The sequence below is a fragment of the Triticum aestivum genome, chromosome 7B (assembly GCF_018294505.1).
Source record: "Triticum aestivum cultivar Chinese Spring chromosome 7B, IWGSC CS RefSeq v2.1, whole genome shotgun sequence".
Taxonomy (NCBI): Eukaryota; Viridiplantae; Streptophyta; class Magnoliopsida; order Poales; family Poaceae; genus Triticum; species Triticum aestivum.
The window spans coordinates 595,504,734-595,519,932 of record NC_057813.1 but is presented as its reverse complement, the minus strand read 5'-3'; the positions used below and the strand labels follow the sequence as shown (position 1 = coordinate 595,519,932).

General features: G+C 39.9%; 1 long non-coding RNA gene across 5 annotated transcripts; it reads right to left on the bottom strand.

The window, feature by feature from the left end:
• Positions 1 to 1,913: 1,913 nt before the first annotated feature.
• Positions 1,914 to 5,738, bottom strand: LOC123157341 (uncharacterized). 5 transcript variants are annotated; one of them, XR_006478954.1, is made up of 4 exons: positions 5,094 to 5,738; positions 3,465 to 4,993; positions 3,220 to 3,376; positions 1,914 to 2,314 (listed from the first exon to the last, which is right to left on the bottom strand). It is a non-coding gene; the product is annotated as an uncharacterized lncRNA (long non-coding RNA). The 5 variants fall into 5 exon arrangements; XR_006478952.1 differs by having other exon boundaries at positions 3,220 to 4,993; XR_006478953.1 differs by lacking the exon at positions 1,914 to 2,314 and having other exon boundaries at positions 2,484 to 3,376.
• Positions 5,739 to 15,199: the final 9,461 nt, after the last annotated feature.

The window sequence follows — 15,199 nt, the reverse complement described above, 5'->3', positions numbered from 1 at the left end:
GAATATCAAGCGTCCTCCGCGTGGCCGTTTGAAACTTGCCTAAAATCGAGGAGTCATACTAACAAGCGCGATTGGGTTACCCACACCCTTATTGATGAGGACCCCGTGATAAGGGGAACACGATCTCTGCTTCGACAAGACGTGCCAATAAAACTGCCTCGCAACACGTGCAGTGGCAGGCTGGGAAAAATGGTTCGTAATAACCGGGCCGTGGCGTGATGTCACACTATTAAACATTGTCTGCAGATTAGATTTATGGAATATTGTGCTCTCTACGGTGGTATGTGGAAATTATTTTGCAGAGCCGGACACGATCCTTGTGTTAAAAATCTTCTATGGAGTATTCGGAGAATGAACCCGCTTTGAAATGCCGAAGACAATCTGCACGCCGGACTCATCGTCATTGAGGCCTGGTTCAAGGGCTACTAAGGGAGTCTTGGATTAGAGGGTCCTCGGATAGCCGGACTATATACTTTGGCCGGACTGTTGGATTATGAAGACTAGTCAAAGGCACATGCTTTGCACGTGTGCATTATTATTTACAATTTTCAAACGGACAAGAAGAAAATTCAATACAAACAGAGCATACATGAATTGCTTTAACTTTGCAACGTCGTGCCGAGTTAATAAGAAAAAACTCATGCCAAGTTGCAATGTCCTGGTAAATGTTCGCTCTTAAATTGCAAAAATATGTCAAGAAATTGTAGTTAGTACTTTACAAACTTGCAGTCAATATTCACAAAGTGGTAGTTCACGTCATGGGATCATATTTTGTTTAGAAAATGATCATCTCCATGCATTATACGTCACTTGGACGTAGATGGAATGCACCCAGGGGCTGGGCTAGAATTATTAAAGGGTTATACATCCAAAAAAAATTACCAGGAAATGGTATATATGTTTACTAGCAAAAAGGCCCGTGCGTTGCAACGGGAGAAAAAAAATCGTAATCTCTAAAGGCCATGATCATACTTTGCTGCTTCACCAATAATATTTTGGTGAACATTTGTTCAATTTACTTAACATTTTTAATACAGGAACTTTTTGAAAACTCGTGAACATTTTTTGATTTCTCAAACATTTTTTTTCAGAATTGCGAACATTTTTTGAATCCACAAAGATTTTATGATTTATTTAACTTAGTCTAAAAGTCATATTGTTTGGAAATTTTTAGCTCAATCAGAAAATATTTGAGGGGATATTATTCTTTTCTCTTCCTTTTTCTTTATTTGAAAAATGAGAATCTGTTCGGCAATGCTCAGTGGGCTGGCCCAGTGAGCGCAACAACAACAATAATAGTGCAGCCGGTCCCAAGGCCTAACTGGCCAAACCGTGCCAACAACTTCAAAAATAGTATTAGCAACATAGATGTGATGCCCCAAAGGCACCGAGATATTCGCTTCGGTGCTTGCAGTGCAGTTGTTATTGGCCACCGGAAGGTAGCTTTGCAGAATGAGATTCTATAGTAGCTTTCGTGTGGTTTCAGGCTGCATGTTTAGCTTGCTGTCATTTGTTAATTAGAAAACTTGCTATTCTAAACATCGTGGCACATAGATTTCTGTGTAATTGTCAAACTAATTCATCCAAATAGATAAACTGCTTCCATGCATCAAATGAAAAATGGAAATAAAACAAAATTCATGGCATATCAGCAGACCAAATGTAGCACTGATAACAACAAATTCTTGAAGTACGGGCATATATATTGATCATTACAAAGTGGGGAGGCTTACCACAAGCAACAAAACAATATTAATTATAATTGATAAAAATATTCATACAAATAACCTAAATTAGCAGTCTTTATCAAGATAACCAGATCATTACTCATCAAGGAGAAAGTTGCATGTCACTAAAAAGAACTCTTTTGGAAGTAATAGTAAAGGGCTAAAAAGAGATAATAGTATTTTCATAAAGATAACAAAAAAAGTAAGGTTTTCCATTTTCCACAAACTATATGGATGTTTACAAATAGAGGTCTATATTATCTTCCGCCATATACATAGAAAAATCCATTCATAAGGAGGAACCGAAATAGCTAAATAATGACCCGTAAATCTGTAGCAGAAAATGCATTTGTACAATAACTCTACACGTTAGCAACAAAAGAAACCTGTTATCATGTTTCTTCTACAACTATTCATATGCAAAACGTTGTGGGACTACTATAGTGTATTAATGTAGCTTACAGATAAACACTTTCTAAACACCAAATAACAACATGGAAATGTTCTAGTTTGGTGCCTGTGTCCACATGAAGCAGAGAGGCGCAAGTACCGCACATCAACGTGAGGCTGGCGACAACACCTCCTCCCTGCAAAGCCGCGATTTGGTAAACAATTGTATATCTAGAAAGAAGGTAAAGGTCACAGCGGTGCAGAATTTACTCCATATCTTTACACGGCCTAATAATAAAGCACACTGCTACCAAAGTATACACAGGGAAAGTTATAATGGGAAGTAGTATGATATGAACAGATTGATTATCTTCTGAAATAATTAGAGATCGTATATATGAGAAGTCAAACCAGTGTTGACATCATCAGCAACATTACAGTGGAATCTAAAACTGAAAAGTAGTAACTAATGGAAATTATTATTTAGTCAGAGAGACCTCTCTTTATCATTTATAAGGCACCAAGAACTGTAGCTAGTCCACAGAATAGGTAAAATTCCCATCCTAATATTCTTCACTGGTTACACATATCTTCGTCAACTATGGGAAGGCCTCGCTTCTAAGCAACCTACATAAGCTGGTAATCAACAAAAGCATCATACAGATGAAGCACACGACCAGCTGAAAAATCAGTGGCACGGCCATGTTTTCTAGCACATCACCTATACTTCTCTACAGATATGTTTCCTGCCTTATGACACGCTTGAAGTTTCCAGGCTCAAAACCATCTTGATGTTATTCACACAAGAAATACGAATGGCAGGAAAATAAAGCAATTCACAATTGCCACAAACTTAACGTGCAAATGCAAGAATCTCTACCCAATATTGCCCTCCCCACATTAATGTGACACGACTGCCTTTTCCCGTCTTTGTATATATTCTTTGAATAATCCAGCTTGCAAAACAGGTGCAAGGAATAGACTGCTTTTGCGCAATAATATTTGCAAACTTTAACCATGGTGCACATATATAAAAATGTGATGAGCATTAAAAAGGAAAGACAAAGAAGGTAAATTTCATGGATTAGTTGGCTGGCCGAACCAGCTATATGTGGCTTCCTTTCTTCTAGTCAGTGTTGAGACATTATCCGGTTCTGCAAATTTTCCCAATAGAAACTGAAAGTGAAGCAGACAACATTATATGGTCCACAACTCATGGTCTCTGCTCCGATTGAGTTCTTAATTCAATTTTCCTTTATCTACATATATTATGCAGCAGATATCAATGTCCAAAGGAACCACTTCACCTGAGTGAAGCTTCAATTCTGAAAACCGAAGTTAACTCACCAGTATTCTGCTCCTAGTAACTCCTCCTTTCCATGGTCTTCATCTACTCCTTCCGTGATGGATCCATGTCTTCTGAATATATTGACACTAAAACAATCAAGTACATGCCCTCTATTGTATAACTTCAGTTCAAACATTGATAAGAAGAACCACGTAAGGTTGATGTTACAATGAAAACAGAAAACAAAATACAGTTCATTGATCGGAATTTGTCAAACTATGCAAATGCACATCATGTCTTTTTTTAAAGTGCATGCCTTTCAGAGCAAACACCGTAGGGTTGTAGTCAAATCAAACACCAATTTATTCTTTCTGGACAAGCAAAAAAAACTAAATTAGGAAGAGTGCAGATAGTATGTTAAATATGATATATGCATCTCTTGTTAGCCTTAACATCACAAATTGGAATGTTGGGCATTCTGTTTGCTCAGTAAGAAAACAGCTCATAATTTAGGAAGGATTTGTTTATTAAAACCTACTTGGCAGAACCGAAGTCACGTCCTGGTGCTTGTTGAGAATGGGGAGGTGGGTGGAGGTCAGTCACACATATGACTTGTTGAAGAAAGCACATAAAGGCATATTTGGTACTACCTCGTGAAAAAATGTCTTATATAATGAGACAGATGGAGTATTATATATGAGGCAATTCTAATCTCTAGCACTGATTTTCTGTACAAAACATTTACTCATTAACACAAAACGTAGCAAAAGATCAGTGTTAGCTTTTTCAAGCAGAACAAATAAGAAAATTGCAGAAAAAGGTTCAGTACAGCAGACCATATAATTAACATGCAATGAAACTTGCTTGGCTATTTCAATTCTTTTTTATCTAGTTTATTTATCTTCAAAAGAGCCCGTATTCCTCGTCTACCATATTTGAGATAGCATATTGCCATACATCAAAAAGAGCATCTCAAATATTTTCAATCAGTGAAACCTGTCTACCCAAATATGAATCTTTCAGACTTGAATTGAACAGGGAGTAAACATGAACGTCTTCATGAACAAATATAGCAGACCAGTCAGAATAACATCTGCTAAAAGTGCATTCATATGAAAGGAAGTGACTGTTTTAGAAGGATTATAAAACTCATGTGGCTGAGAACAAACCATGCTAGAAAAGATTGTAGTAGTATTCATTGTTCTTCTTGTGGAAAGAACACATATCTATACCTTCCCACTCCAATCTGAAGCCAATACCCCAAAAATGCAATTGGTTCTGCTAGACTACTTGGTCCACCTTTCCTCGCCTAGCAAAAGCTTAAAAGATACACAGATAACTCAAAGAAAAGAAATGAAGGACCATTTTAAAAAAAAAGGCAATTTGCATTATTATACCAACAGGAGGGCTAGATGCCAAAGGACAAATTGACTGCACCTTCTGAATACTCATCCAATGTATCAACTACTCTAATGTGGCTAATTCCTCAAAAAAAAATGATAGATTGCAGGGAGTGTTTTTATTTGTACAGGGATTGATTTTATTTGCTCCTGATATTTGCCTTCTCCCGGATAGCATTCATGTAAACCTGCCACAAAACCAATTATCAATCCCTCAATTCAATTGATGTAAGATGCAATGCAGAGATGTCTTGCTTATCTGAATACTATAACAGAGTATCTGCGTACTATATCAAGAGGAGCTTGGCGCAGCAGCATGGTTGGCTTGTCCTAGATCCAAACTGATCCCGAACGAGAGGCCGATTCTAAAGCCATGAAGGCCCTGAAATCGCCAGATCCAGGTGCATCTCAAGATGGCAGAGGAGCGGAGGAGCTGTGGGCCGACCCGTTTGTAGGGTGCCTGTTGGCTTGGAAGGGTGAGGCGGCGTCCGTGGTGGAGGAGAAAAGGAGCTGCAGATCCATGGCGTCCTTCACATCTTCGTGAAGAAGCCCTTGACGGCGACAACCATGGTGGATGGGGAACTCCCATGGCGTCGAAGGTGAGGTGTAGGGGTGGTGGATCCCGACCAGGTAGGAAGAGGGACGAACCCGGGGCCGCCGGAGACGCGGCGGCGAAGCCCTGCCCCAAACCCAGCCACAAGGGTGGCGTTGCGACCGGGCGGTAGAGGTCGGGAGCGCAGAATCTGGCCGGAGGGGAGGGAGACGCGGACCGTGGGGAGCTCTGGGGTGTGTTGTGCGGCGACGGAGCTCGCCGGAGATTGCCACAGCGTGGGTGGTGGTGGCGGCGGCAGCGACGAGGACTTGGGCGAGAGGGAGAGGAGGCGAGCCCGTGCTCCTCCTATGGTCTTTTTTTCTCTTTACAAAATCAGCTCGGACCACGGGTTGAATAATCCAAACAATATGGTGTTTTGTGCAAAAATGAAGCGTTTTTCCAGGTCCACTTAAACAGGGACTGCGGGTTGAATTCTCAAAAGTAGAGGGGCTTTTTTGCAAAATCGCCGACGACGTACGGGCAGAAGCATTAGCTGCTTTATTAGTAGGTAAAGATATTGCACATCTTCTTTTATATGTGCATAATGGAACTCGTGAAAAATCATGGCAAACAGTCGTCTCACTCACCCATCCCACCTTGTCTGAATGCGATTTGTTTTTTGAGGTGAGTCTGAATGCGTTTTTTGCCTGACACTCAGCCATATGGGCGAGGAAGCTTGCCATCGGGCGAGCTGTAGCCACTCCATCCAGTTTTTTTAGACGAGCCACTCCATCTAGTTAAACACTCTAATATCATGTTATAAAAAATTGTTAATGCCAGGCCCAGGCTACCAGCCCACAATTTGCTAGGTCTGCCTCTGCCTGACTGTCGAGCAGAGCACCCGCGCGCCGCTGCTCCCCTTCGTCAGATCCCGTCCCTGCCCTCAACCCACGAACGCCTACGTGAGGACCACCGTGGAGCCGATGAAGCACACGACCACGCCATTCGAACTTGTGCTCCCTCGTCTAGTCTTCCACGGCAGGCACGACGGTGCTCACATCCGGCAGCCACGGCCCCACGCAGCAGACGCCAGCATGTACCACACTCCATTCCTCCACAGTGGCTCCACCGTGATGGGGCTCAGCAATCAGTTTCTCCTCGCATCCATCCATCCAGGCAAAGGGAGGTTGGCTGGCAATCTTTTTTCCGAAGGCGGCCGTGGTATGTGGGTTTTCTAGAAGAGCGACTGGATTTTAGGTTGGCGGGAGCACTGTGATCGGCGAATTCAGGTGACCTGAGTCGTTCGATCCAATAGAATCAACGGCTACAAATAAATTTATTCTGTAAGCGACGGGGAAGATAGGTGAGATGGAGGTAGATTCAAATATTCAAACAAATGCGTACTATAGTAGTAGAGATACAAGATTGAAGACTTCGTCCCGTGTCCGGGTGAGACTCTCCTTTGCGTGGAAGACAAGCTTGGCAATTCGGATATTTAGATCTCCTTCTCTGTAACCGACTCTGTGTAATCCTAGCCCCCTCCGGTGTCTATATAAACCGGAGGGTTTAGTCCGTAAGACAAGAACAATCATAATCATAGGCTAGCTTCTAGGGTTTAGCCTCTACGATCTCGTGGTAGATCAACTCTTATAATACTCATATCATCAAGATCAATCAAGCAGGAAGTAGGGTATTACCTCCTTCGAGAGGGCCCGAACCTGGGTAAACATTATGTCCCCCGCCTCCTGTTACCATTAGCCTTAGACGCACAATTCAGGACTCCCTACCCGAGATCCGCCGGTTTTGACATCGACATCCACCCTCGGGGCTGAGGGTTTGTACCAGTAGCTATGTGTTTGATCTCTCTCTCTCTCTCTCTCTCTCTCTCTCTCGTGATCTATATCATGGGCTTTGTTAATATAGTCGGATCATAAGATGCTTCTCCCATCTATACTCTTGTTATGATGAATTGAATCTTTACCCCTCAAAGTTTTGTCTTGTCGGATTGAATATTCAGAGATGAGAACACATGATATATGTCTTGCAATATGAATACTTGAGGTGACAATGAGGTATCTTATTGATTCACTTAATATGTGTTATGGCATTCAACTCGCGGATTCCCGCGGTGATATTGGGGTAATCTATCCATAGGGGTTGATGCACGTTTTTCTCTGACAGAAACTTTGGGGGTCTCTTTATAGTTCTTTGTGTTTTTGAGTATTATGAATATGAATTTGCTTTGGTGTTATTCTAGTACATACTCTAGGATAGATCGAACAGAAAAACAACTTTGTGTTATTTTAGTACGAACTCTTGAATAGATAGAACAGAAAGAATAACTTTGAGGTGGTTTCGTGACCTACAAACAATTCCTATCTTTTGTTCTCTGCTAATAGGAACTCGAGAGTGACTCTTTATTGCACTTTGAGGGATAGTCATATGATCCAACTATGTTAGCATTGCTGAGAGGTTATACTAGCGAAAGTATGGACCCTAGGCCTCATTTTTAAGCATTGCAACACCGTTTTTGTGCCTATTTACTATTTGCTACCTTGTTGTTTTTATTTATTCATATTATAAAAATATATTTCAACCATCCATATTACACTTTTATCACCATCTCTTCGCTAAACTAGTGCACCTATACAATTTGCCATTGTATTGGGTGTGTTGGGGACACAAGAGATTTCTTGTATTTGGTTGCAGGGTCGTTTGAGAGAGACCATCTTCATCCTACACCTCTCACGGATTGATAAACTTTAGGTCATCCACTTGAGGGAAAATTGCTACTGTCCTACAAAACTCTGCACTTGGAGGCCCAACACGTGTCTACAAAAATAAAGTTGCGTGGTAGACATCAAGCTCTTTTCTGGCGCTGTTGCTGTGGAGGTGAGTGCTTGAAGGTATATCTTTAGATCTTGCAATTGAATCTTTGAGTTTCTTATTTTATCACTAGTTTGGTTTATAAAACAAAACTACAAAAAATGGAATTAAGGTTGCATCATATTATTGATCATCTTTATAATATCTTTCTTGAAAATGATGGTTTGGAAAATTATGCTCAATTGATAGAAGAAGAATTTAATAAAATGATTGGCCTGAATGATGAGCATGATTGCAATGTTGTTAGTATGAATTCTTTGAATATCCAAAATGCTAATGATGGGTGCACTAGCCATGATAATGATGTCTCCCATAAGAATGTTAATTTTTGCGGAGTAAATTGGGAGTGCACACACACACCAAAAAGGGAAGATAGATTTTGCAAGAAGGATAAATATTTAGAAACGAAAAAGTTGCAAGAGAGGCTAGATGATTGTGCTGAAAGATTCAATATCTTTCGCCATCCTTGTGAACTTTGCAATGAACGTGGTCATTTAAAGCTCCAATGCTATTTGTTTCATGATAAAATTGTGTCCAAAAATTGTGATAACTTGATTACCCTTGAGCATCATAAAGAGCTTAGTCTTCTTTTGGGGTATGAAGAAATGAAACGTATAACTAAGGATGTTGCAAAATTTAATCTCAATATAATTCTTGATTTTGATCTAGAGGAAATTTATATGTTTTGTGTGCTAAATTGCATTGAGAATCCTTATATTGCCAACTATCTAAAGACAAGAAAACAAATAGAGCATGAAGAGAGTACTAATGAAAGGGAAAGTATTTCCCAATACCCTCCTAGTGTTTATGATGAATCAGGTAACAAGGAGGAGCTTCCTATCCAATCAATCTCTTCAACAGGATGCTCGGAAAAAATGATTAAACCCACACGTGAGGTGGTGAAGAAAAAAAAGTAGAGGTAAAAAGGTAACTCTCCCAAGTAATATTGCTCCTATCACCATTGTGCCTCATGAAAGTGAATCAAATATGTTGATGGAGGATGATGATATTGAGTATGATTTTGTGATGCCTACTACTTGTTGTGATGATTATGATTGGGAAGACAATGATGTCTCTTATGATATTAAAAATCTTTTTGGCACTTTCTTGGAAGAATATGATAATAATGTTTGCTATACTATTGGTGCCATTCATGCTATTGATAAGAATGATTATGATGATATGCAAATCCACAAGCTTGGGGATGCTATGTTTGATGAGTATGAAATGTTTGAAGATTTATTTGCTGAAAATAATGCTTGTCCTAAGCTTGGGTATGCTTTGCATAATGAATATGATCCTTTGATTCCTTCTACTTTCCATAAGAAAATTTATTATGATGATAGCATGCCTCCTATTTATGATGATTACAATTATGAAAGTGGGTTTGGAAGAGTGTCAACTCTAGGTAGTAGTGATCCCACTATTTTGGAGGGTGTTGAATCTTATTACAATATTGATGAAAGTAGATTTGGAGAGGTCATGACTTTATTTAGTGATACATCCACTATTTTGGAAGAGGTTTCAATTGACTATGATGAGAACAAAGTTGCTACTTATGATGATTATTATGATGACATGTATGCCATAAAGAGTAATAAATGATCTATGCTTTTGGATCATGAAAAGAATGCTTTATGTGATGGTTATATGGATGAATCTATTCATGATGCTACTGAAAATTAATTTGAGATAGGAGCTTATGATTCATGATGCTCTTGTTATGTTTCAATCTTTATCTTTTATGCGAGCATCATTGAACTCATCATGCCTAGCTAAAAGGCATTAAAGAAAAGCGCTTGCTGGGAGACAACCCAACACTTTTACCTACTGTTTTTATATGTTCACATGATTAGGCTACTGTAGTAATCATGTTTTATTGTCTTTGTTTCAATAAAGTGCCAAGTAAAGCCTTTCGGATCATGTTGGGTGATAGTTGATTTGATCTTGCTGAAAAACAGAAACTCTTGCGCTCACGAAAATAGCTCTCATTTTTAACAGGGGGTGATTTTGAGTTGATTCTTTTTGAAGAAGATTAATATACAAATTGCGCACGTGGCCCAATGTTTTTCATAATTGTTGGAGTAGCAGAAGTATGGTTTGAGTACAGATTACTACAGACTGTTCTGTTTTTGACAGATTCTGTTTTCAATGCATAGTTTGTTTGTTTCCTTGTTTCTATGGCTTATATTGCTCAATATAAATTGTGGAAATGATATTCTACAGTAGGAATTGTGTGTAAACAATTATGAACCTTGTCTTTGACAGTACCAAAAGTGAAATGGTTTGCTCTTTATCATACTAAGCTATCTCACAAGGTTCTGTTAAGTTTTGTGTGATTGAAGTTTGCAAGTTTTGGGTGAGATGTCGAGATGAGGAGAATAAGGACTGACAAGACCCTAAGCTTGGGGATGCCCAAGGCACCCCCAAGGTAATATTCTAGGAAGATTCAAGAAACTAACCTTGGGGATGCCCCGAGGATGGCACCCCCTCTTTCGTCTCCAACATTATCGGTAACCTCACTTGGAGCTATGTTTTCATTCGTCACATAATATGTGTTGTGCTTGGAGCATCAATTTATTTTTCTAGTATTTTCTTGCTGTTATTTATAATAATGTTTTGAATCTCTTATTTCAATAAAAGTGGCAATGATAGCCTTTGCCATGCTTATTTTGCAAGTATACTTGTTGCTGTTTGAAAATAGAAAGTTTATCGATGTTGAAAAAATTCCCTAGAAAAGTAAGAATATGATAAATTGTTAAAACCTTTTGCAAAATAATCTATGATAAATTTTATACAGTGTAGTATTTTTCTCATAATTGTTGGAGTTATGGAAGTATGATGAATCTTGCATTCTTTACAGACTGTACTGTTTTGGCAGATTTCTGTTATGTTTGCATATGTTTGCTTGTTTAATGATTCTATTTGAGGATAGGAGTGTTAAATATGCAGAGGCGTTTAGTATGGAATGTTGAATAATAATTTTAGTGATTTGCTACAGTAGAGAATGATAAGGTTTTGCACTGATTTATACTAACTTAACTCACGAGTTCTTGTTGAGTTTTGTGTGGATGAAGTTTTTGAGATTTAGGGAAACTGTGATATAAGAGGAATTAAGGACACACAAAAGCTCAAGCTTGGGGATGCTCGAGGCATACCAAGCTAATATTTCAATAAGTTTCAAGCATCTAAGCTTGGGGATGCCCCGGTAGGCATCCCACCTTTCTTCTTCAACCATTATCGGTTAGTATTGGTTGAGCCTAAGTTTTTGCTTCTTCACATGAGTTGTGCTACTCTTGAAATGTCATTTTATTTTCATTTTGCTTGCTGTTTCAATAAAATACATAGACCTGAAAGTTTTTAAATAAAATAGAGTCCTCAAATAGGAGGCTAGGTAAGCGGCATTCACATCCCACCAACAAAGCTCTTCTCTATGGAATTGCTCTTATGCTTCACTTATATCCTATGAGTAAATTGTTGAATAAATTGAATGTCATGAAGCTAAAATCATATCATGCCTAGTGGTAGCTTCACATTGGGTTTAGAAAGTGAAATCTTTTGAGGCTTTACAATCACAATATTGGTCATACAAGCAATTCACGAATAATTAGTATAAGAAAGAGAACTTTCACATGCAATTACACTATCATGGAAATCTTTTGTGATTGTGAGCCCCCATAAAAATATTATATGCCAAAATTGTTGACGTTGGACAAGGAAGACAACGTCATGATTTATGTTTGCTCATATTCACATAGAAGTCATATTGTCATAGATCCTTTAACATTTGGTGCTTGCCCCCCATCTTTGCTAGCCAAAAATTCCGCACCAAGTAGAGATACTACTTGTGCATCCAAAAACCCTTAAACCCAAATCTTATTTTCAAGAGTCCACCATACCTACCTAAGGATTGAGAAAGATCCTTCAAGTAAGTTTTCATCGGGACAATAAGGCAATAAAAATTGCTTCTAAAATTGTGAGATCATTTAGTGTAAGAGAAAATTGAGCATTGTACGAACTTGGATGACAAAGAATACAAGCGACAGACTGCATTATAAAGGTTTCCATCTTAAGGGGCAATACAATGTGACGTTCTTTTGCACTAAGGGATTAAGCATACAAACAAATAAGCGCATGGCAACCTCTGCTTCCCTCTGCGAAGGACCTATCTTTTACTTTTCAGTATTTACTTTTATGCAAAGAGTCAAAGGTTTTCTCTCTATTCCTTTTTATTTTTCTCTTGTGGCAAGCATCATGTGGTGAGGAAAGATCTAGGCACATATGTCCAGTTGAATATGGGCAGCACGAGTTATTATTGTTGACATAACCCTTGAGGTGAATACATTGGGAGGCAAAACAATAAGCCCCTATCTTTCTATGTGTCCGATTGAAACGTTTTGCTCATGTGTACGCGGTGAGTGTTAGCAATCATAGAAGACTATATGATGGTTGAGTATGTGGAACTCTTACTTAAACTCTGTTGAATAAGTTGAATTGAAATTGCTTGGTGATTGAGAACATAGGTTGCTGAGTTTCAAGAGAATTCATTGTTTGAACCTTAACATGTGAATTGGTTGCCACTATAACATGATAAATATTATGAGAAAGAATTGATGTTATGATGCTAGGAAGAATGATTGAAATTGTCATTGATCAAACTTGTGCACTTTGCTAGCATTCACACTTCATAAATTATTTCTTTTATCATTTATCTACTCGAGGATGAGTAGGAATTAAGCTTGGGGGTGTTGATACGTCTCCAACGTATCTATAATTTATGAAGCATTCATGGCATTATATTATCATTCTTGGATGTTTTACAATCATTTTATAGCAACTTTATATCATTTTTTGGGACTAACCTATTGACCCAGTTGTCGGTGTCAAAACCGGCGGATCTTGGGTAGGGGGTCCCAAGCTATGCGTCTTAGGATCAATGGTAACATGAACACGGGATTTTACCCAGCTTCGGGCTCTCTTGATGAGACAATACCCTACATGCTGCTTGATTGACTATAATGAATATAGGGGTTACAAGAGTTGATCTACCTCGAGATCATATGTTGTGGTCTAAACCCTAGAGGTATGATGAGTAATGTCATAATAATCCTCTATCGACTAGCCTAGCCTCGGTTTATATAATGTACCAGAGGCCTAGGATAACAAGAGTCCTAGCCGAATACGCTGGTGGGGGAGGAGTCCTTGTCTTGATCACCAAGTCTTGTGGAATCTTCCTTGTATGCGGCAACTGTTCGAACTGGCCCATGAGTATACGGCCATGGGGGTCCTCGGCCCAATCTAACTGATCGGGGGATGACGTGGTGAGTACCCCCTAGTCCAGGACACCGTCAGTAGCCCCCTGAGCTGGTCTTCAAGTTGGGGACGCTCCTCGATTCTTCCGAACTATTCTTCATCTTCGGTCGTCCGTCTTGAAAACTGGTTCAACAAATCTTCTCATCTTCGATCTTGAGGATCGCAAAGTAAATCCGAAGAGTTTATATGTCGGGTATCCGAGGAGCCCCTTTAAGTTTCCGGCCTTTATCAATGCCTTGTTATTATTATGCCGCACTTCAGGTTTGAAGTTATTCCCATGTCGCAGCGTCCTCTTGCGTCCGAGCTCCAACGCCGGATTGTATTCGAGGTATCTTTTGCAGCCAAGCACCAATGTCGGACTACTTCCGAGCTCCAACACTGGAATATATCCAAGCTCTAACGCCGGACTGTGTCCAAGCTCCAACGCCGGACTGTATCCGAGCTCCAATGCCGGACTATATCCGAGATGTCATAGATCATCTGGGTTCAAAAAGTTGAAGGAGTTTAGCCGAGCTTAATGCCGGAAATGCCCTCTATGGAGCCAGCCACTGGCGCCCTAGCTTAATGCCGGACTGCTTCCGAGGTGGTGCACCACCCCTGACTATGGGCTGATTTTTTGATTGGTGCAATTTATCCTCTGCTGAGATATATAGCCAGTAGCCCTCAAGGTATGTGCGTCGGTCTAAAACCCGAGATGCACCTGAAGGAAAACATGAAACCACTAATCCTAGTTGCCCCTGAGACTTAGGTCGATGCGCGAAATCGGCCTGAGGATCAATTCCTAGCTCGGCAGCATACATAGGAATAGAAACGCGGTGTGCAAAGTCTTCGAGACTCCGGTTGGGTGCGGCCGACCATCCTGAGGATAATAATCTCCTTGAAAACTATACTGCACTTTAAATTTTCTGCATTGGATTGTCAATGCAGTAGCCCCCGAGACACTGCTCGGGTGGCAACACTAGATCAGGGGATCAATGTACCCCTTTAATATTTGTAAATAATAAGCACGAAGCCCAGTAGCCCCCGAGCCTTAATGTGGGCACGGGTGGCCAAATTAAGGATCGATATCCAAAGTAAAATCACAAATCATGTGTAATGATTCTATGTATCCAAGTACTTTGCATCATCAATGATCGGATCCGCATTGTACAAAACTTTGTCGACCGGCCATCGGCTTCAACCTCCTCGGCCAGTAGCCAAGGAGTGTTTGTCCCACTTTATAAAGCCTTTATGAGGGAAACGATTTGTGGCAAACAAGGCAATCCAGCCATACGTTTTATAAACAAAGGTACGCAGAGAGACATGTTATATTATTGTTTAACATAAGAAACATCGTCCAAAGAAAATAGTCCCACTATCGGTTCCTTTCTTTTGGTTGTCATGCTAAGCATGATCATGAAACCTCAGCTCCGATCAATGTGGGAGGAAAATACTGAGGATTTTAGTTTGGGAAAAGCTTCCAAACTCTGTTGTCTAGATGAACCCAAATTTTCACTTCCTTGTGACCGTTTATAATCTGAAAGTGGCCCATCGCTGGCTTGTACCCCCTTGTAGATGCTACGCAGGGTGTTTCCGAAATAACAAAACAACCCTTAGCCGACGTCTCGGTGCCCGAAGGCGGTTGTGTTGGCGGAAACAAGGCAATCAGATATACGGGCTTTAT